The sequence below is a fragment of the Lissotriton helveticus genome, chromosome 11 (genome assembly GCF_964261635.1).
Source record: "Lissotriton helveticus chromosome 11, aLisHel1.1, whole genome shotgun sequence".
Classification (NCBI taxonomy): Eukaryota; Metazoa; Chordata; class Amphibia; order Caudata; family Salamandridae; genus Lissotriton; species Lissotriton helveticus.
The window spans coordinates 852,239,751-852,262,294 of record NC_136072.1 but is presented as its reverse complement, the minus strand read 5'-3'; positions in this window follow the sequence as shown (position 1 = coordinate 852,262,294).

The following is a 22,544-nucleotide window of genomic DNA, read 5'->3' as shown; positions in this document are numbered from 1 at the left end:
TAATATAAAACACACCAACGAACAGTAAGACAATTGCAGGTCACAAAATATACTTCTAAAGTTAATACAACCCTAAAGTTGTCAAAACAGGATCAAATTTACCCTAGCACAGCCTTGGATTAAGACAAACACCACACATAGCCAGCCACAGGTGCTGCAACACTCTCTCATAGAAAACAATGGAGTCAAGGAATTACAAAAAACCATATTAGACCCAATTCAGGGGCCACGGGGCAAGCAGGGGCTACTGGGCCACAGCAGTGGGGGCTGGGGTTGTTTTCCTCTATTGTTTTGGGTTCCATCCTTCAATGGCTCTGCAAACTGGGACAAGTACAACCCCTTCAGCACTTGACTATCAATGGTAGTGATGGCAAGCAGTCACAGACAAGCAGTGCAATAATGGTAATGTCCAAACCAGTGCTTCTATTCTGTAAGGAAAAGTACTATATTACACTATGAAACTCAATACTGCGCATAGGTAAGAACTACCAGCTATTACAGTGGATAACAAAGGTAGGAAGGCTGGCTCCCTATTATTTTATCTCCCCTACCCTTTATTTTCTACCCCTCACGTAGTCTAGGATCTAGTGGGCATAAGAACCAGTAAGGTGGAGCGCTTCCCCCTCTTTAGCTGTTAGTCTATTTTGGCTGTATTCACGCTCAGTCTCTCAACAGCTGTTTGGGTCATGGCAGGCCACACTTCATCCTTACGCTCACAGGCATAAGCTGCTCGGTGGTGTCTGGGAGGCAGGGGCAGTGGTCAGCTGCCTTCGGATGGTGGCCCTCTTCTGGGCTTGATGGCAATGAAAGCATGCAACCCTTGCAGCTGCAGGGGGCCTAATTTCTCAAAGTACTTTGTCCAATAATGTGGTGAGTCGGATGAGGACCGCTGAAAGATGAGCAATGGGCATCCAATAAGAGCTTTCGCAAACTAGTACAAGGTGCCTCAATGCAGCAGCTCCGTCTTGTGGGTAGTAAAGTTGCCATGGTACACACTTGACACAAGAGAGGGCAAGGAGCTCTTTGGGTTCCTTCTGGGACACTGTGGCTGATGACATGGGATTTCAGAGTACTATGGAGTAAGAACCACTCGGGAACATTTTGACCAGTGGTATGAGCTAGCTAACAACAGTCCTTTGCAACACACAACTAGGTGGCGTTTAGAAACATCAATCCTTTCTTCAGCAGAGAAGGCCTAATGGGCACATTTGAATGAATGAATGAATATAAAACTTGTAAAGCGCTAACTTTACCCAAGGGCGTCAAGGCGCGAACAGCGGAAGATAAATGCAGACAGCCAAGGCACCCCTAAACCAATGTCTGAGGGAAGAGCCAAGTTTTTAACATTTTGCAAAACAGAGTGTGTGAACATTGTCCAGCAATTTCGTCAGGAAGAGACTTCACACAACTTATCAGCAGACGCTGAGAAGGATCTCCCATGAGCAAGTCCCATGGCAGCATAGGTGGGAATGATGATGGCATCTGCACAGGCATGGCCTAGCAGTGCTGCAAATCCTCTGCTGAGTTTCACTGACCAGCTACGATTCGGGAGCATGCAGGTCATGTTCTTTTCAAGTCTCTGGTGGATGGACCACAGCACCAGGGTCAACCACTTCAGTCCACACTGGCAATCAGCTTCTTTTATCAGGTTAGCTTATTCGTTCCCTCCTTAATCAGGCATGTCCCTCCAGGCATTTTGGGACAACAAACAAAGTTCTTCCTTCAGGTCATACTCCATGTGATGTCTTCTCACCTCTGCAAAACTGTCTGTCAGTCAGACACCAGCTCTTGTTGCACAGTAGTCCCTGGGTACTCTGTGGAGCCCACTCCTTCGAACAAGAAGTAGATCAGCAGCTTCCCTTCCTTTACAGGTAGAGAGGATAGGGGCTGTGTATTCCCTGTTTGGAGTTACCGTCTGCATCCTCCGCAAGACCTTCAAATGGATCCCTCCTGCCCCTGAATCCAGAAAGGCAGTCACCCACGCACTCATAACCAGCAGATTGGACTACGGAAATGCCCTTTACACCAGAACCAACAAATCCCTAATCCGCAAACTCTAGACCATCCAGAACACCACTGCCAGAGTCGTCCTCAACATCCCACAACAAGACCGCATCACCCAGCACCTACGAGACCTCCATTGGCTCCCTGTTGAGAAGAGAGTGACGTTCAAGCAGGTCACTCACGCCTACAAATCCCTCCACAACACCAGGCCACAATACCTCAACTACAGAGTCTCCTTCTATGCACCCAAGAGAAGCCTCCGCTCTGCTGACCTCGACCTGGCCAAAATCCCTCGCATCCGCAGAGCCAGAACAGGAGGAAGAGCATACTCGCGGGAAAGACCTGGAATGAGCTCCCGCTCAGCATCAGACAACCCCCTACTCTGCAAGCATTCAGAAAGCGCCTCAAGACTTAGATCTTTGGATGAGAAGGAGCTGCATGATAACCCCCGTGCCTTAAGACCCTCGCAAATGTGTAACATACTTCACAAATCCCTGATTGATTGATTGATTGATTGATTGAAGCCAAACATCAAAAAAACAGTATACCAGATACTCACAGTTGGGCATGCAGGGCAGGGAACACAGCTGGACACCATGCAGGAGACCTCAGGTTTTTATGTTAAATAAATAAATGTAATTCGACATTTAAACTATATATGCATATATATTTCAGGCGATAAAAATAATATATAAATATTGATCTAAAAAATATATATATTAGTGCAAAACAATTACGTTTTTACATTTATAAAAAAAATGATAAAAAGTTTAATTTTTAATTTGGTCTACCAAACATGAAATAAAGTACAATTGTTAGCAAGGGTGAGTCTCTTTTTAATTATTGTTGGAAAATACATTTATGAATTAAATGAAGATATTAAAATAAGTATATTAAAACACTTATCCCTTTGTTGTTATATTCAGATGATGCAGTGTTGTTTTATCTCTTACCAAACTTTCCATGCATAAATTGATTAAGGGCTTTCTAGATTATTGTGACATGAAACATTTTACTATTAATGTTCCCAAAACAAAATTTATGATTCTGGAATTTACGGGCACATCAGCAACAGCCAGCGATAATTATCTCCGGCTATCGCTGGATTTTATCGCAGAGATAGCGCGTTATCATCAACGCTTATCTCCAATGAGATAAGATATCCAGCGATAGTGGCTAAATGTGCGATTATTGCTGGAAATCCAACGATAATCACACAGTGATAGGTGAATCCTTGATGATAGGGCAGGGTGGAATTAGTCATACAATCCACCTACCATAGGATATAATGGCTAAGTCAGATTCAAAGCAGGCGTAAAGAAACCTGCGATAAGCGCGGTTAGCGCTACTTTTATTATCGCTACGTGGGTTAGCGGCTACATTGATGATAGGAGAAAGTCGTGTTAGCAACATTTCTCACATAATTTTAGTAAGAAATGCCTACTATGCATCTCATTAGCGTTGAGATGCTGGGCGTAAAGGGAACAGGCGCTAAGGCATGGATTCACGCAATAGCGTGACCTTGCTGATTGTGCGATAAAATTATCGCCGCTTTACGCTCGGAAATGGACGCTAAAGTGGTGATGATTTTATCGCGGTGCCTTGATGATATGCCCCTTAGAACTTAGTTAAAACACTCCTTGTCAGTGAAAGGAGATACCTTAGAACAAGTAAACTATTTTGATTACTTGGGAGTCCGATACAATAATAAAATGTCATGGTAACAGCATAGGGAAAAAGCAGCCAAAATTCTGAGGCAGGCAGCAGCCGCAGGTATTAGGTGCAAAGAAAGAATAGGGGGCAGCCTCTGAGCTCATTATTACATGTGTACAGAGAAAAAGCTGTTGCAGCCTCAATATACGGAGCTGAAATTTGGGGCTACACTCTGCAGTTCAAAACATTAAGAACATATTCCTTAGGGGCACTGTTGGAACCGGGCAGGCTACGTCTTTAGCATCACCATATTTGGAACGGTGCATTAAGCCTTTTTCAGATATGATTGTGCTTGTCCCAGTAATCTACTGGGTACTCCTACAGACAAATCATTCAGCGGGCATATATTTGGTGCAGTGGTTGAAGTGGGGAAAAAAAAGTAGGGGAACTGTAGGTGGAGAATCAGGGGGCGGGAATAACCGAAGATTGGATAATGTTATGTTATGTTAAAAGAATTTATTGAGCGCAGCTAACACCATTAGGTTTCTTGGCGCTTATGTTGGGGATAAGTGGGCGGAGTCAGGGGTGTGACTAGAAATAGCAAAACATACCAATTTTTAGTACATTTAGCATTTCACTGACAAGTCACAGCTTATAAATTTATTTATTTCAAACAATGGATAAACATGTTTATTTGAGGTTTAATTCAGGAAAAAGCAAACACTCATAGGGAATACAGGTTTATGTAAAGCGTGCAAAATATAAGCAGGAACAACATGTTACCTTAATGCTTTTACTCTCATTGTTCAGAAATCCATGAGTATTTTTGTCTCAAACATTGAGGACATGAATACAGGGTTCCTCCTGTACACATGTGTTAAGCAGGGTTCAGAAGAGAAAGGGACTCTACAGGAGAATCTACACTCACGGAAACCCTCAAAGGCTCTTCATATTCATGTCAGCCAGCTAGCTGCTCAATCATAATATAGCAAAAAGAACACTGGTGGACAGAATGCAGAACAATGTCATTCATACCCCCCAGTACAGAGATCTGGGACTAAATCCATTGTATTTTTTGCTCACCATGCCATTCCAGTTTGGACCCAGCCATATGCAAATCTGTCTTGATCCTGCACCCAATGAGAACAGTTCAGCCCGAACTGCCAGGCCAGGTCCTCCCTGGACTGGAAACAAGCATCCTAGGACCGGTTTCGGGCTTTCAGTCATCATCAGCCAGGATAGCTTGATTCCAGTGACATGGAGAGCACGGAACCCACGTCTGGGCATACCCATCCCACTCGGGGTGACAAAAACAAAAATAACAACTGATGGACAGAATTCAGAACAATGTCAGACATTCACCCCATTACAGAGATCTGGGCCTAAATCCATCGTTTTTTTTGCTCACCATGCTATTCCAGTTTGGACCCAGCCATATGCAAATCAGTCTTGATCCTGCACCTAAAGGGAACAGTCCAGTCTGAACTACCAGGCCATATCTATTCAAGTGTCCTTTCATTCGGAAAGTGAACACAAAGCAGTACCCACTGAACTATGCACATAAAATATTGCTCTTTGATATCCATGGTACACGTTCTTTGCAGCAGGTATATTACCCCTCTGCTCTACCTTAGAAGAGTACAACAGCCACTAGACAAAACTTGCTCCCATCTCTCTCCAGCAGGTACATTGATCACCAAAGTTATCTTGGCACTTGTATTGTTGACCGAAAACTGCTGAATATACAAAGAACTTTGCAGTGTTTTTAAAACTCCTGCACTTGTACAAAACCAGTCCCCTCAAACTAAACTGGCCCCCTACCCTTCCAGTCGCCCTGGGAAACGCCTGATGCTTGGAACGGCCAGTCCGGCATAATTACCTTTTTGAAAACAATACTGCAGAAATGTATGCTTATTAGATATAAACGTCATGGATCACTGTGTTTCCAGTTTAGGGAGCACAGGTACACCGTTCATTGTAGTCAGTGTGTTAAAATAAACTAGTTTGTGTGCCTCCCTGCACCACAGCATCCTCTACACTGAGGATTTTACACTTGTGTTCTGGAATCAACTGCTAATCAAGGGCCTGTCACCTCTCCTGCCCCGTCACCTCTCCTGCCTGTCACTTCTACTGCCCGTCACTTCTCCTACCCGTCACTTCTCCTGCCCGGTCGCCTATCCTTCCCTGTCGCCTCACCTTCCCTGTCGCCTCTCCTGCCCTGTCGCCTCTCCTGCCCTGTCCCTTCTCCTGCCCTGTCCCTTCTCCTGCCCTGCCCTTCTCCTGCCCTGTCCCTTCTCTTGCCCTGTCCCTTCTCCTGCCCCATCACTTCTTCTGCCCCGTCACTTCTCCTGCCCCATCACTTCTGCCCTGTTCACTGCTCCTGCCCAGTTCACTGCTCCTGCCCCGTTCACTGCTCTTGCCCAGTTCACTGCTCCTGCCCCGGTCACTTCTCCTGCCCGGTCACCTCACCTCCCCAGTCGCCTCTCCTGCCCCGTCGCCTCTCCTTCCCCGTCTCTTCTCCTGCCCCGTCACTTCTCTTGCCCCGTCACTTCTCCTGCCCCGTCACTTCTCCTGCCCCGTCACTATAAGGGAGGTAGCCCAATACTCTGGCCTGCCTGGAATGCCTTGTAGGAAGCATGTTTGTAGTACCTTAGAGCAGCTGAACTTTGACATTATTTGTGAGGATCCCACTGGGATTTATGGGGAAACAATAAATAAGGTAAAGGTGCCTATTGTCAATTTAAGAATCACCCGATATTTGAGTAAAGTAAGAAGAGGATTCTGGTACAGGGGTATGTATCTAAAGCATAAATCTAATGTTATTTGTGAACCCTGTTTGGATGACATCTACCCTGAGATACGGTGATCTTTATAAATACATTTGCACCTGGGAATCCTCCCTTTGAAGGCTTATGTAGCTAAATGGAGCAAGCCCAGGGTGATTGATGTCGTATTTGATTGTGTTTGTAGTGAAACTGAGACCATTACCCACTTCATACTATTTTGTCCTAATGTGGAGTGCAGGTGGGCAACTAGAGCCACATTTCGGGGGGGCTGAAAAAGATTTGGGGGGGGGCTAATTCTTCCAGCCGTAACCAGAGCGGCTGTAAAAAGGGATGAAAACACAACAAAAGCCTCATTTACAAGTACACAGTCTTTTAAAGACCTGTGAAGTACTTGGGTGCGGCTGCAATTAGACGTCGCCAGCCCGCGAAGCTGTCTCAGCCCGGGCTGACACAAACGACGGGGGGGAGGCGGGCTGAAGCCCGGTGAGCCCAATGTGTGTTGCGCGCCTGGTAGAGAGCATGCCCATGAAATGGCCTGCTCCTTTATTTTACACTCATAACGTTTCTAATTAACTAAAATGTAAATTTAAATCCAACACTTGTAAAGCGCACAGCTACCCGGAGGCATCCCAGCGTCGGGAAGATTAAGCGGGCTATTGCCCAGAGTCACATGGTGCTGGGCTGACCTGCCGCCAGTGATTGATCCGTGAGCCCCAGCGGCCGGTGTCTGTCGCCCTGGCCGCTGCGCCACACCTCTTCCATGTAGCTCCCTGTTACGGAACTGATTCACCAGAGATTTACCATGCAGTTTCTATGTTTATTTGGAGCCCTTGGATTTTTGTTTTGAAAGCTGGATTGTAACTGATTTTAATTGTATAGTGTTATAAGTACCTTGTAATGTTTTACATATTTATTGAGGTGTTGTAGTATTTTTCTACTCACTTTTGTATGTACTTTAATGCATTTGTTATGGCAAATGCAGAGAACAATACATAATGAACTGATATTAAAATAATATTATTATTTAATACATATTTAATTTGATGAGGTAATGTGCTGTAAAACTATATTTGATTATTTCCTGGATAATCACACATAATCTACATTACTTTACATTTGTATTTTACATTAAAATTGTTTTATTTATTCATTTGTAGGTAATAAAGTTTATTAAAATTCCTTAAATTTTCCCATAACTCTCCAGCAACAGGCAAAAAGTTCTTATGGAAATGGCGTATGGCAGAAAAGTAGAAAGTTACACCTTTGCATTGGAGTAAATATATATGTGAGTACATATACACATTTATATTTACCTTTGTAAATAGGCTCTGGTGTCTCGGAAAGAGTAGAGTTTGAAAGATGTCATGCATTAAAATAGGGTTTACACGTCTTCCACTATTTGCCCATAGCCAGACTCGGTTTTTTCAAGGTTCTCTGTTTCTCTCATAGAGACTCTTACAGGATTGGAAAATCCTTCATCCAACTGAAGCTTCGTCTATACACTCTAAAGACGACCCACTGTTTAGGGCTCACCTCTCTTATGACTGTGCAGTGCTTGAAGAAAATGAGCAGTAACAATACTTTTCTCTGCGTTGAGGCAGTCAGGCTCTGGCACTCACTTCTGTCAAAGATCAGGACCAATCAGGATCACCTGGAATTCCGGAAGGCACTAAAGATGTGGCTGTTTCCAGACATTTGTCTCTCTTACTTGTAAAGAAGTGTCATAGTCTCAACGCTATCTATCCTCTCACACTCTGCCCAAGCACCCAGTACACAGACACAGCTTCATGATGTAACCTGATACTCCACTGCAGAAGCTGTGCTGGACGGCGCCTAAGCCCAGGACATTTGGGGCCAGGGGCGGCTCCTCCGTTATGGCGGAGGAGCATTGCCCCACTGCTGGAACCAGCAGACGCATGTAAAATAAAATGATAATAAAGCATTTTATTTTACTTCAGGGCTGCTGCCGAGCCTTGAGGGTGGGGCCATCAGGAGCAGGAGGAGTGGAGAGCTCAGGGCACTGCCAGTGCGCATGTAGGTTTGGACGGCCGTCTTAGGACGGCCAAACCGACACGCACACTTGGATATCACCAGGCTCTTGCTTGGAGATACCGGCAGGGCTCAGGTGCATAGGCTCCCAGTCCCTGCTGGCGTGTGAAACCAGCCCACTCAGCCCAATCTCTACCCTTCTCTCATGGTGGTAACGCTTCTCTCATGCTGGCTAAAACCATCATGAGAGTAGCGCCTGGCAGGGCATAAGTCCTAAAAAAAGGAGTGGGGGGACGCTGACATCACGACAGGAAGTGACGTCACTAAAGGAGGCTTGCACCATCAGACTCACCCCTTAGCAAATGGAGCCACACATTCACTCTTTGGCCTCTCTGGGTCGAGATCTCGCCCCAGAGAGGCCAAAGAGTGAACGGGTGGCTCCATTTGCTCCAGTTATCGATCTCCCAGTAAAATAAGTGGGGGGACGCTGTCCACCCGCGTGGTACCCCGACTCGAGCCCTGGCGCCTGGATTGTCACAGGGGACTCTGGGAGCCTATGTGAGCATCATCTGATGAGGCGGCGAGGCGACAGACGTAAGACTACAGGTATGATTCTTTTCCTCCCACCTCTGGCCCCCCTTCCCCCACGCTGCCCTACCGATTTCCCCAGCTAGCAGCCATTACTGTTTGGAGCACCCATCAAGGCCTCACGCCTGGTACCAAACTATTTCCATAAAGGCGGCTCTGCACACCCGGGCTGTCCCACAACAAAAAGATAATCTACATAAAGATGGTAAGTATGGACAAAATGGCACTGAATCATGTACTTCTCTATGTGTAGGCGTAGTTACATGTTGATTAAGAAATGACCTGAGCAGCAATCTGGATCTCACACGACAACAATACTCTTTGAATATAGGCCTCATTATAAACCCACTGTCTACCGATCAAGCATAACAATCTGAGTAGCTTCTTACTCATCCACACTCAGCACTTCCGGGCCTTCTGAGAGGTATGGTGAGGGGCTCTAGAAAAGCCACAATACAATGCATATATAAGCAATTGAAAATGGGGATGGACCAGGTGGCTGCACCCAGGCCTATACAATCAGAGTGGTGGTATTGCTGGTTCCTCTCTAGCTGTTTCAAAACATGGTTTCAGCATTCTCAGTCTGAACGCTACAGCCACAATGGGCCCATACTGTAATGCATGCAAAGGCCCCAAAATCCAGTAGCCCAAGAAGCAGGTGTCACATCAACTATTTCATATCTAAAGTAGGATTTTAAACATTTTTGCCAGCTGCTCCCTCCTACTCTGGGTCTATAAGTGTATTTGGTTTAACGTCATGTGGTGAGAGACAGTTTTCTTCAATGCTGCCAGCTTGACAACCTTCTGTTATCGTAATGGTTCAGTTCAACATCTGGCCTGATGTAAAATTCATGATCCCCTCCGCATTGGCGGCTGCTAGTTACATTGTCCTTTTCATCGCTCTCACAGCGGCAGGGCCATCAAAACACATTCTCAAAACCTTAGTCAAGAGTGACACCAAAGCAAATGGGCGACTTGTGCCTTGGTTTTCAATATTCTCCTGCATTATTCAGTAGAAAGAAGTCTTTAAGGAATCTAAACGCGCTTTTTTTTCTTGCATTTTAAAAACATTGGCCTCGGTTCATTAAAATATTGACGTTGTGGAAGTGACATCATATTACCATTATCACTTGACTCTCTTCTTATGGTTCACATCAGAGAACGAATCACCTCAATTTCGCCCCAAATTAAATAATGGGTAGTAACATTACCATGCAGCAGTTTGCCTAGTCATCAGTTGTGGGGGTGGGGGTGAAAGAGATGGGCCACAAATCTCTCCTACAATGGGTAATAGATGAGGTGCCTCCAAAATGCTGCCACTGGGAGTGGAGCATCATCAGAATATCAATAGAAGGTATTAGAGAGGCTGGAGCTGGACTGCCCCTTCAGGTACTGTTAGTAGACCAGTTAAAAGCTGTAAATGTAAAACAAGGATTGGCAAAGTCAATACTTCTTGTCTTTGGGACCTATTGACTTTGCCAATGTTTTTCATCCATGTTGCACAGCCTCCAAATTGCTGTGTAGCATAGCTAAAAAAGAAAAGGTTACAACCTTTGACATGCCCGTCTATTTTCTTCTTTGTAGTTACTGATCCGAGTTGGAACTGTAACTGGAAAGAAACAAAATCGGCTAAAGAGCTTTTCTAAAGCAGGATGCCTAAGCAAGAGGGTGGAAGCAACACAGTGGCTCAGGTGGGCAAGGAAGCAACCTGGAGCGCAGGTGATGGGAAGCAACACTGAGGGTGCACTTGGGGGTAAAGCAGATGACATAGAAAGAGCAAAGTGGAACGCTGGGAGGGAGCTAATGGGTGACGGAGAACGAAGGTGAAAAAACAAAAGAGGAAAGTACAAGAGGGCGAATGCAAAATGGAGGGGGGATGGAGAAGCACATGGGTGACAGAGAGCAACACAGAGTGCAAGGGAGGATGTACACGAGGGAGACAGCTGGAAAAAACAGGCATTCCCAGGGAGTTAATAACCTAAAAAGAAGAAAGTAGTGCTTATAAAGCAAGACGTGAAAGCTTAGAAGACTAGGAATCAAAAGAGATTGTAAGGAGACTTTGCTCCGTGGGCATGACAAACACAAGACTCACAAGAAGGGTCACAAATAAGAAGCAGACAAACGAGAGTGATAAAAAAGTCAACCAATGGTAATAAATGGGCAGATTTCCAGTCCATATATATTCTTGGTAAGACCACAATATCTCTTGCAACAGACAGAGCATGTTCTGTTTAACCCCTTCACTGTGGGGCTGATTCCACCGCTGTGCTGGGGGCAGAGAGGCGCAAACAGTGCCCCGGTGCTCATGACGAGCTCAGCTTGTCATGAGCCACGATGCACGTGAGCTCATGATGAGCTGAGCTCGTCACGGCCACACCCGTTCGTGTAGAACGCTTAGCACAGCAGGGTAATTACCCCTGCGTGTGAGCGTTCTAAAGGTCAGGACGAGCTGAGCTCGTCATGAGCATGTGAGGGGTTAATAGGCAAGAACTAAAATAAGATAAGTGCCAAATCATATACAATAACAAAGTACAGTAAACAGTCCACCTGCATCATAATGTGTTACAAACAGCATCACAGTAGTAGAACAATAGGGAACTTGTACCCTCATGCACATACTATAGAACTAAAGCCATACAGTTGCCAAAGATATGTTACTTGGTCACACATTCCAACCCTCACATATCATCCCTCACAGAACAAAAAGAATAGGTTATTCAAACCAACCAACACAATGATACACGCAGCTCAACACGTACATCCATATAATTGGCAATAGGAGGTACCTAACTACAAAATCTGACTCAGCTGTCTAGCAATGGATATCAGTTTGCCTTCAAGAAAAGTAATAAACCGCTAGGTTTTAGGGTTCAGTCATTAACATACAAAGTACACCCAAAGAGACTTTGCCAACTTAGACACATTGGACATAGTCAACTTGATTGATGTTGTAAAATACTTTCATAAAAACTGCTTAGCTTGTCAATTTCTACTTTCCTTCCTTTGCATGCTCCGTCGTCACAAAGCACAAGGAAATGCCATTATTCTTTGTTTAGTCTATCAAGTTGTATTCTACGTTTAGTTTGTCGCTTTTATGGCTGCTCGACCTACTGAAATGTGATTACGTAATGTAACTTACAGAATATATTCACCCCCAGATGCATCAAGCATCCATTTTGCGATTCCTTATTAGCGAAAAATAAGGAATCACTAATAAGGAATAGCAAAATGCTATGCAAGAAGAAATCACATTAAAAATAGCGATTTCTGGGGGGCGTGGCCAAGATGGCGGTGTGAGCGGACGCTTCCTCCCGTAGCTCCCCCGGCCCGGCTCAGCTCGAGCCCCGGTTCCTGCGCTTCTCTCCCCCCGCGGCTGCTTTGCGGGCGAGGGGACTGTGCCGGAGTTCCTGGGGCACATTTTGATGCCGCTTTGACTCCTGTCGCCCCGGAGGAAGTGCCCTGAAAGTTTGCTTGCAGATCGATCCTCGGAGAAGGGCTTGGGCCGGACCGCGGAGAGGAGCCTGGGGGCGGAGCGTGTTGCGGCGCTGTCCGGGCGCCTCGGCTGGGCCGAGGGCTGAGTGCCGGTGCTCCCGAGGGATCGGACCCGAAGTGCTTTGCAGAGTGCGGGACCCTCCGGCCGGAGCCTACGTGATCGGAGTCGCCGCTGGGCAGCAGACCCTGGACCCTCGCTGGTGCTCTGACCCTTCGCAACTGGTGTCGGTGAGCGGAGCGGCGTTGATCCCAGACCTGGAGGCGGGGGACGGAGGCGTTTAAGCGGCGGCCGATCTGGGCGCGCCCGCCGGTGCAACTCTGGGGCACCTGCTCTGTACTTTCCTGGCCCATTGCAGCCCGGCGGTCTGCGGCGGTCTTGTTGGCCTGGGCCGCCCTCCTGGGTCCCGCTCTTCCGCCATCTTGTCACTGGGGAGCTGGAACTGGCGACCCTCCCGGCGCCCTTGCTGAATGAGTGCCTCCTTTCGCCCTGGCTTCCGCTCCGACTTCCCTGAGAGTGACCTATTGAGGGACCCTCACTTTGGCCCTGCTTACCGCTCTGGTCGGTGAGGTGATCGTCTCGCCCTGGCCTGAGCCGCCATTTTGTCGTCTGTGACGCGTCACCCTTGTCCCCGGCGGGGCCTTCACATCTGGTGCCCACGAGCGACTGGACGCATCTGCAGCGGCCAGCCCTGAGCTTTGCCCACTGCGGAGGCCAGGATGACTGGGAGAGGTGGCGCGAAAAGGGGGGACCGCACCCTGCCAGACATGCTCAGCAGGGCCCAGCAGCAGAGGGACAGGACGCAACCATCCCCGGGGCCCTCTCGGCCCTCGGCAGACGCCACTGGAGGCGAGCCACCGGTCACGAGGTCCTTCATGGAGGACTTATTCAGCTCCCTCAGGGAGGACTTCCAGACGCTCAAGAGCGAGGTGGCCAGCGAGGTCCGAGAGGTGCGCAGAGAGGTCGAGGGCCTTGGCGAGCGTGTTGACACGGTGGAAACGGCAGCCCAGCGCCGCGATGAGGAGATAGTCCATCTCCAGCAGGACGTTCTCCGCCTACGGGAGCAATGCGTCGAGCTCCAGGCCCACTCTGAGGACCTTGAGAACAGGTCCAGGCGGAACAATATCCGGGTGCGGGGTGTTTCATCCACAGATGAGGGATCGGACCTGGTGGCCTATTTGCAGGACCTGTTCCGGGAGATTTTGGGAGAGGACACGGACTTTCCGATTCGCATAGACAGAGCGCACAGAGTGGGCCGCCAGCGCCAGTCATCGGCACCCCCCCCTGATATTCTGGCGTTCCTGCCGGACTTCCCTTTGAAGGAGCGCATTATGACAGAAGCCCGCAGGAAGCAGCCTTTAACCTTCAGAGAGCGGCCTGTGGCGCTCTACCAGGACTTGTCCGCCATCACGCTGCAGAAGCGTCGGTCCTTCCGGATCGCTACGGACTTTCTGCGGGAACATGAGACGCCCTACTCTTGGGGTCACCCCTTCCGTCTAATCTTCCGATGGAATGGAGTGTTACATCAGCTGCGCTCCCTCCAAGACATCTGCGGGGTGTTGGGACTCACAGCCACGGAAGAGGACGGAGCGACGCCCGCATGGAGACGTCCCGAGAGACGGGGCCGGCGAAGATCGAGGAGACGACAATCGCCGGCGACTGCGAGTCGCCCTGATTCCCCTACCGTCAGAGCGGAAATGGCGGAGGCCCTGAGGGCGGCGGCCGGGACCTTGCCTGAATCCGGCGGCGTGGCCATGACGGCCTAACTTCACTCCGGGGGGAGAGATTCTTAGCCTCTACGATGCTGGGTTGGGACTGGGGGTTGGGGGGGGATAGTTGGAGGTGAGTGGCTGAACGTCCACTTGATTGATTTCTGCAGACTTGCCCGTTCGGGCTGGACTGAGACAATGGGGTGTTTTTCTTTGTTTATGGGTTTGGCTAGTTGCCGTGGGTTGGTTCAGGGAGGGTTTAGGAGTTGGTTTGTTGTTGGTGGGGTCCCGTCCGATACTGCCCGTGCACGCGCGAGGCCGGTTCTGGCCTTCCCTGCACCCCTGCCCCGCGCGCCCCCTCCACTGATCCCTCACTTGCTGCATAGCGCTTCGATCCCCTGGGAGCGATGCCGTCCTTGAAGGTGGTGACCCTTAATGTTAAGGGTCTGAACAACCCTGTGAAGCGTAGGGCGATCCTTTCCCTGCTGGAGGGGACGCAGGCGGACATTTGCCTTTTGCAGGAAACCCATTTACTTTCCAATGATTGTCATAGGTTGCGCTCTGCCAAGTTCCCCACCCAATTCTTCTCTTCGGCGGCGACCAAGACTGCGGGGGTAGCCATTCTTTTAGCCAGCTCCTTCAGGGGCGAGGTGTTGTATAAATATGCCGAGCAGAAGGGGAGGCTCCTAGTGTATCGCATGCGGCTTGGAGGTATCGCCTTTACGGTTGGCTCCGTTTACAGCCCGAATGACCACCAGGATCGTTTCCTGGCGTCAGTGTTGGTGGACGTCACTGCCTCGCCCGATCGCCATGTTGTCCTGGGGGGAGACCTAAATATGGTCTTCGACTCAGCTTTGGATAGGTCTGCCCAACGCTTCCCGCAGACGGGGGAGCTTTCTCGGGCGGTGCGAGACCAGATTGCTGAGATGGATCTGCATGACCTCTGGCGCACGATGCACCCCACCGATAGGGACTATTCATACTTCTCCCATGCGCACCGCACTTATTCGCGGTTGGACTACCTCTTGGTGAGCGGACCGCTTCGCTCGGCCGCCACGGCGGCAGACATCGGGGTCTTGTCCCTGTCCGATCATGCACCGGTTTCCGGAGTCTTTGCTTGGCCGGCAGCCCCCCCCTCTAGAGGGATGTGGCGGCTTCGGGATACGCTTCTACATAGGAAGTCGGTGGTGACGCGAGTGGGGGAGGTTATTCAGGAGTACCTGGTCCACAATAGCAACTCCGACACGTCTCTAGCGACGCAGTGGGCAGCCTTGAAGGCGGTCCTCAGGGGGGAATTTATTTCCATTTCCTCGGCGGAGAACAGAGAGCGGCAATGTAAGAGAGACGAACTGACGGCGCAAGTCAGGGAACTTGAGCAGGTTCACCGCCGCACGGGGGCTCCTCGGGTCTGGAGGCAGCTGAAAGCGGCGAGGAAACTCCTCTCTGCGCTAGATCTAGATCGGGCGGAATACGCAGCGTTGCGTCTGAAGCATGCCTTTTATACGGGTGGAGACAGATGCGGTAAGCTCCTGGCCCATCGGCTCAGGGCTGCGCGGCAACGCAATGTGGTGAAGGAGTTAGTGGGCGCGGATGGGGTCCCGGTTTCCGGTGACGCGGATGTGGCGGATTCTTTCCGTAGCTTTTACGAGGCGCTATACGCCGCGGAACCCTCCCCGCCGGGAGAAGCTGAGGCCTATCTGGAGTCTGTGACCCTCCCGTCTCTGGAGCCCGCCCAGGCGGACCATCTGGAGAGGGACATCCATGTGGTGGAAGTCGTCTCCGCTATCGCACGACTGAAGCACGGTAAGGCCCCGGGCCCGGATGGCTACACGGCCTTGTTCTACAAGACCTTCTGCTCCACTCTGGCGCCTCTACTGGCTCGCCTGTTCAACTCCTTCTCTGAGCCGGGGGCCATTCCGCCGGACCTTCTTTCCGCGACGGTGTCGGTTATTCCGAAGCCCGGGAAGGATCGGACCCAGTGCGGTTCATATCGGCCTATTTCGCTTCTGAATGTGGACCTTAAGCTCTACACAGGGATCCTGGCGGCCAGACTTGGCCTGCACCTACCGGGCCTGGTGGAGGCGGACCAGGCTGGTTTTGTGCCCGGTAGGCAGACAGTCGACAACACCAAGAGGGTGACGCACGTGTTAGAAAAGGCCTCACGTGTCCCGGGGGAACGGATGTTGCTGTCGGTCGATGCGGAGAAGGCCTTTGATAGGGTTCATTGGCCGTACCTTGAGCTGGTTCTCGGGAAACTGGGGATCGGCGAAAAGTTCCGCTCCATGGTCTTCAATTGTTATAGGCGACCGTCAGCGTCGGTGCGGGTCAACGGACACAGCTCTAGTAGTTTTGCCATTGAGCGTGGTACGAGACAGGGATGCCCCCTCTCACCGCTTTTGTTCGCCCTCTATATGGAGCCGTTCGCCCAGAGGATTCGAGACAATCCGGACGCTATTGGGGTTGAGATGGGTCAGTATACCCATACTGTTAGCCTATATGCGGATGATGTCCTGCTGACCCTGGATGACCCCAGGCGGTCACTCCCTGCCTGCGTTCGCGAACTGAACGCCTTTGCACGCGTGGCCGGCTTTAAAATGAACATGTCTAAATCGGCTGCCCTGGATGTGTCGCTCTCCGCGGACACCAGGCGAGACCTCCAGCGTCTTTTCCCTATGCAGTGGTCCTCTTCCACGGTGCCGTACCTGGGGGTCCTGCTTGCACCTTCGCTGCCCGAGATGGTCAAGGCCAACTATTCTTCCCTTGGCAAGAAGATTAAAGAGGAACTCGGCCGATGGGGCAAGGGCCTGCTCTCGTGGCTGGGCCGTATCGCAGCGGTGAAGATGACGGTACTGCCCCAGATCTTGTATCTTTTTCGCGCTCTACCTCTCCAGCCCCCTGTGGGTTGGATACAGCAAGCGCAAGCTGACATCTCCCGTTTCGTGTGGCAGGGCCGCAAGCCTCGGATGAAGAGGGTTCTTTCCACGCTTGCACCGGAGGCGGGGGGTCTCGGTGTTCCGGACCTCCGGAAGTATTTTCAAGCGGCGCAACTCCGGTATTTGGTGGAATGGAGCAGGTGGGAATCGGACAAGCACTGGCTCTTTCAAGATCAGGCGGTTGCAGGTCGCACCCTTCAAGAGGTTCCATTCCTGCGGCGCGCACACCGCCCGGCTAATCTCTACGCCTCCTTTGTCACCCGGGTTCCGCTACGAGTGTGGGATGCGGTTTGTGAACTCCGCGAGCTAACTACTTTCCCATCACCGTTCACGCCCATAGTTGGTAACCCAGACTTTACTCCGGGCCTGGACCCGGGCGCTTTTTCTCACTGGGTGAGTGCGGGTTGCAGGGCGCTCTTTCAGATTTACGGGCCGGAGGGCGTGCTCCCTTTCCAACAACTCCGACAGGACTTTGGTCTGACGGAGGTGGACAGACTGCGTTATATGCAGGTCCGTCACTGGGCTCTCCAACCCCAAGTGCGCGACGTCGCAGCCCGTCAAATCACACCTTACGAGCGGTGGCTGGTGACCCGGACCTCGGATGCCAAGCTTATTACTGATCTGTATAAATTTCTCCAACCCCCGCCGTTTCATTACCACAACCCGGGGAGAGAGCGCTGGCACAGAGAGTTGGGCAGAACCCTGAGCCACAAGGAGTGGGACGGGATCGCGTATTGGGCGAGGCACTCTGCGTACCACACTGGGCTGACGGAGACTTTTACCAAGGTGTCCACCTACTGGTATTACACCCCGGAGAGGCTCTACGAGATGCACAAACTCACCGACAAGGGTTGCTGGCGAGGCTGCGGACAGGAGGGTACTCTATCGCACATTCTCTGGGGGTGCCCGATACTATCTGCTTATTGGAAGGAGGTCTTAGATGAGGTGGACAGGCACTTCGAGGTTGAACTCCCGCGCTTCCCGGCGTATGTCCTGCTAGGCCTTCCCAACGACTTGATGTACCCGCTGAAGTCCCGCAGGGGTAGGCAGATTGCTATTGCGCTAGGCTCAGCGGTTCAAAATATCCTTGTGCACTGGCGCACCCCCACTGCCCCCTCTATCACTGGCTGGTTACACAGACTCTGGCAGGTACTGGGTATGGAGAAGATGTCGCTCACAGTGGCTGGTAATGTTGACCAGTTCGAGGAGCTCTGGCACCCTTTCTTGGCACTGTTGTCCACGGAATTTCGCGAGATCACATGTCCGAGGTACCTGCGCCTTCTTAGGCTGACGCCGCCGGCGGCTCCAGCGGATTAAGAGGGATGGGATCGGGGGGACTGGGGGCTGGGGGTGGGTGGCTGGGGACCATGTTTCTATAACGGGCTATTGGACGGGAATGTTGGGGTATTGTTTTCTTCTTTTTCTTTTTCTGGGGATGGGGGGCTTGGAGGGACTGTGTTGTTTACGCTGTGTTGCGGGTCGCTACTCATGCTTAGCTTTGATTGGGAGGTTGGGGACTATTGGAGGGTTATTCGCACGGCCTTCTTGCCTTACAGCATTTGCCTTTTTCCCCCTCCGGGACTGCCGACCTCCCCACTTTCCACCAGAATTGCTGCACCATGCCTCCTTTTGTACTGTATGTAAACTTGACCTCCTAATTCCCTTCCCCGTGTTTTTATGTTTTAATAAAATGCTTTAAACCTAAAAATAGCGATTTCTTAAAATTACTTAATTGCGACTCGCAAATTGCGAGTCGCAATTAAGGAATACCTCCCCATTCATTCCTATGGGCCTAGAGGCCCATAGGAATGAATGGGAAGACATTCTCAATTTGTGAATCGCAATTAGAGAAATGAAAAATGAGAATGCGATTTCAAGGGTGCAGGGGTGTCCAAAGGACACCCTGTGCACCCCTGAAATTGATCTGTGCACATATGTTGCACACACACATGCCCTTAGGGCATGTGTGTGCGCAACATGAAACTTTGAAAAACGCACTTTAGTGCATTTTTCAAAGTTTTTGCAACTTACCATGAAGTTGAACTTCATGGTAATTTGCGAGCCCTATTAGCGAAATCGCTATTTTTTAAACTTTCATGCATTGCATTTAAGGACTCTCAGTTCTCAATTTGAGATTCCTTAAATGCAACTAATCGCAATTTAGGGAATTCTTAATTTGCGATTTTTGCATTTGGGATGATGCATCCCAAATGCAAAAATACCGGTCGCAAAGGGGCTGATTCTCAGAATCTGCTCCTTTGCGAGCGGATTTTACCTTGTTGCATCTGGGCCTTAGTGACTTGCTAATGAACGTTACACCAAAAGAACTGTTTGTAGAATATAAGCGTGCTCACGTTCAGAGAAAATGACTAGACCCATCAGAAAATATTGAAACTCATTCAGGAACGTGTGCATTCATAACCTTACACACCTCAGAATTACAGAACCCCGCATGCATTTCCCACGCATGCCTTTACTCCAAAGTCACTACACCAACTGCAACGTTACCATGCGTTCCTTTACCATGCAAGTCATTACAACGACTTTACTTAGGGGGGTGCTGGACTTTCGAATAGAATAAATTACTATTTCCAACTACAGTCAGTAGGGAAGCTGTTAGACTTAAAATCGAACTCCATTCCAACAACTTGCCCACTAAAGTAAGTCGTTGTGACGACTTGTGTGGTAAAGGAATGTGCGTTAATGTCGGGGTAGTGACAGCAGATTAAAGGCAGGTTGTGGTTCTGCCTGAAGGATAAAGGATGTGTCCTGTCCATTAAAGTTCCCTTTTCCTCGGGAATTAATTACTGCACCAGAGTGATCAAATATGACTTACTCAGTGCTTCTTTATTTTGTAATCACATTTGGTTTTCAAAGGAAAGAAGCCTCTCGGATTCTTATTTTGAATTCCATTTCCCAAAAAAACTTAAACTAACCCACATTTCAACCAGGAACTTTCGTTTACCAAAGGGGAATTTATTTTTAGAATGAAAAGGGTCATTAAAGTATTAAGAGAAGTCAAAGGATAACTTGGGAGTTCGGATGTTAGTCATACTCCTGCATATCAAACCACGAGACCACATCTCACCTGCCTTGAAAGCCCTGCATTGGTTACAGGTTGCCAGAAGATCCACGTTCAAGCTACTTATATCACCCACAAACCAATACATGGAATGGGACCGCTCTTCATCAGGAATAAAATCACAAAACACATTCAACAAAGGAACCTACGCTCTAAAGGGGCATTTCGCCTCAAAATACCAAGATACAAGAAAAAAGCCATGGGCGGCACATCCTTCTCTGTTCAAGCAGCCAAACTATGGAACTCTTTACCCCCCAATATAAGATCCACCGACAACCACCTCATCTTCAGAAAACTTCTCAAGAGTTGGCTCTTCCCCACATAAGCACCATACGCAAACAGGAATTTACAGCATATTCCTCTGTATATAAGCATTTATTTTCCCTATAGATATGTACCTATCTTTGTGTATTGCGTAATATAAACATGTAGAATAATTATGCTGTTGAAAATAAATAAATACATAGATCAATAAATAAATAAATATGATCTTTGGTCTACATGTACTTACTTCCATTGTGCATATATGTACCTTTCATGTACTTGGATCTGTATGTCTTACTTTTCTCCTGAAAAAGCATATCCAATGCACTATCCTATTTCTCATCCTGTACCTCTATCAATATCTTTAATCTACATATACTTACCTCCTTTATGCATCTATATATTTTCAATATACTTATGGATCTATATATTTATCACTTTCTTCTGATTTAGCATTTCAAACGCACTACACTATTTCTCAGTCTATACTTCTCTCAATATATTCACTAGCCCAACCTTCTGACGCATCTCAAACTTCTTTCTACTACTCTTTCCAATGCACTACCCTATCTCTCACCCTATATATCTATCAATATATCCTCTACATCCACTCTCACATGTATCCCAAACCCATACCACTACTATGATCCCCAAAATAACCCTTTCTAGACTCTCTCCTACTGTATCCCTCCTTGCATCATCTGACACCTCTTTTACTATACTGATCCCCTAAAACAAACCTTTCTAAACTCGTCCCCTCGAAAACCCCTTTTTACTCATCCAAAAGCCTTCTTCTAATGCTATGACCTAAAAAAAACTCTTTCACTCTTCTGTCCCTCCACTATCCTTTTCAATGAAATTAACAGACTAACATGTTCACTTCTCAAATTCCATATTCCACTATACTAATTCACCACTAATCCTTTATAGGTTCCAGAGTAGTGTGCTATTCGCCAACAAAGTGTTTCAACACCCCATCAGGGTTACTAACGCTATATAAATGCACACCTGTTTCCCTTGTCTACCCCTCCTCAACCCTTCTCAATCCAAATAACTGACTAACATATCCACCACTCAAATCACTTTCATGCTTCGCTATACTAATTCAACAGTAATCCTCATGGGTTCCAGAGTAGCATGCTACTCGCCAATAAAGCCCTTCAAAACCCAATCAAGGGGTAGAAAGCGCTATATAAATACAAACCTCTTTCCCTCTTCTATCCCGCAACCTACCCTTCTCTATCCAAATAACTGAATAACATATCCACCACTCAAATTACTTCATATTTCACTATACTAATTTTCAAAACTAATCCTTTATTGGTTCCGGAGTAGCATCCTACTCGCCAGAAAAGCGCTTCAACACCCATCAGGGGTAACAGGTGCTACATGAATGCAAACCTTTCTTCCCTTTTATCCCTCCGCTATCCTTCTCACTCCAAATAAGTGACTAATATCCACCACTCAAATTACTTCCATATTTCCCCCATACTAGTTCAGCACTAATCCTTTATGGGTTTTCGGAGTAGCGTGCTTCAACACCCCATCAGGGGTAACAAGCGGTATATAAATACAATTTATTTTTCCTCTTTTATCCTTCTGCTATCCTTCCGAATCCAAATAACTGACTAACCTATCCACCACTTAAAATGTACTTGCATGTTTCACTATACTAATTCAACACTAACCCTCTATGGGTTCCGCAGTAGTATGCTACTCACCGAAAAAGCACTTTGACGCGTCGTCAGGGATAGTAAGCGCTATATAAATGCAATTACAATCCAATACAATGAATGAAAGGACAAAAAACAGGAACCTAAATGAGCTGGGTTGTGGGGAGGGGCATTCCTATTAAGAAGCAATAAGATAATATGCTATCAAATATAATAAAGGTACCACATAAGTATAAAGGCACTGTGAACCCACGCAGGTTTGAGTGAATGGGGTTATAGTACAACATTACAGAGGAAACCATCTCTATGTTTTAATTCTATATTGAAACTATCACAGCTACGTTTTCATTTTCTGTAGTGGAAAAGTCATGGC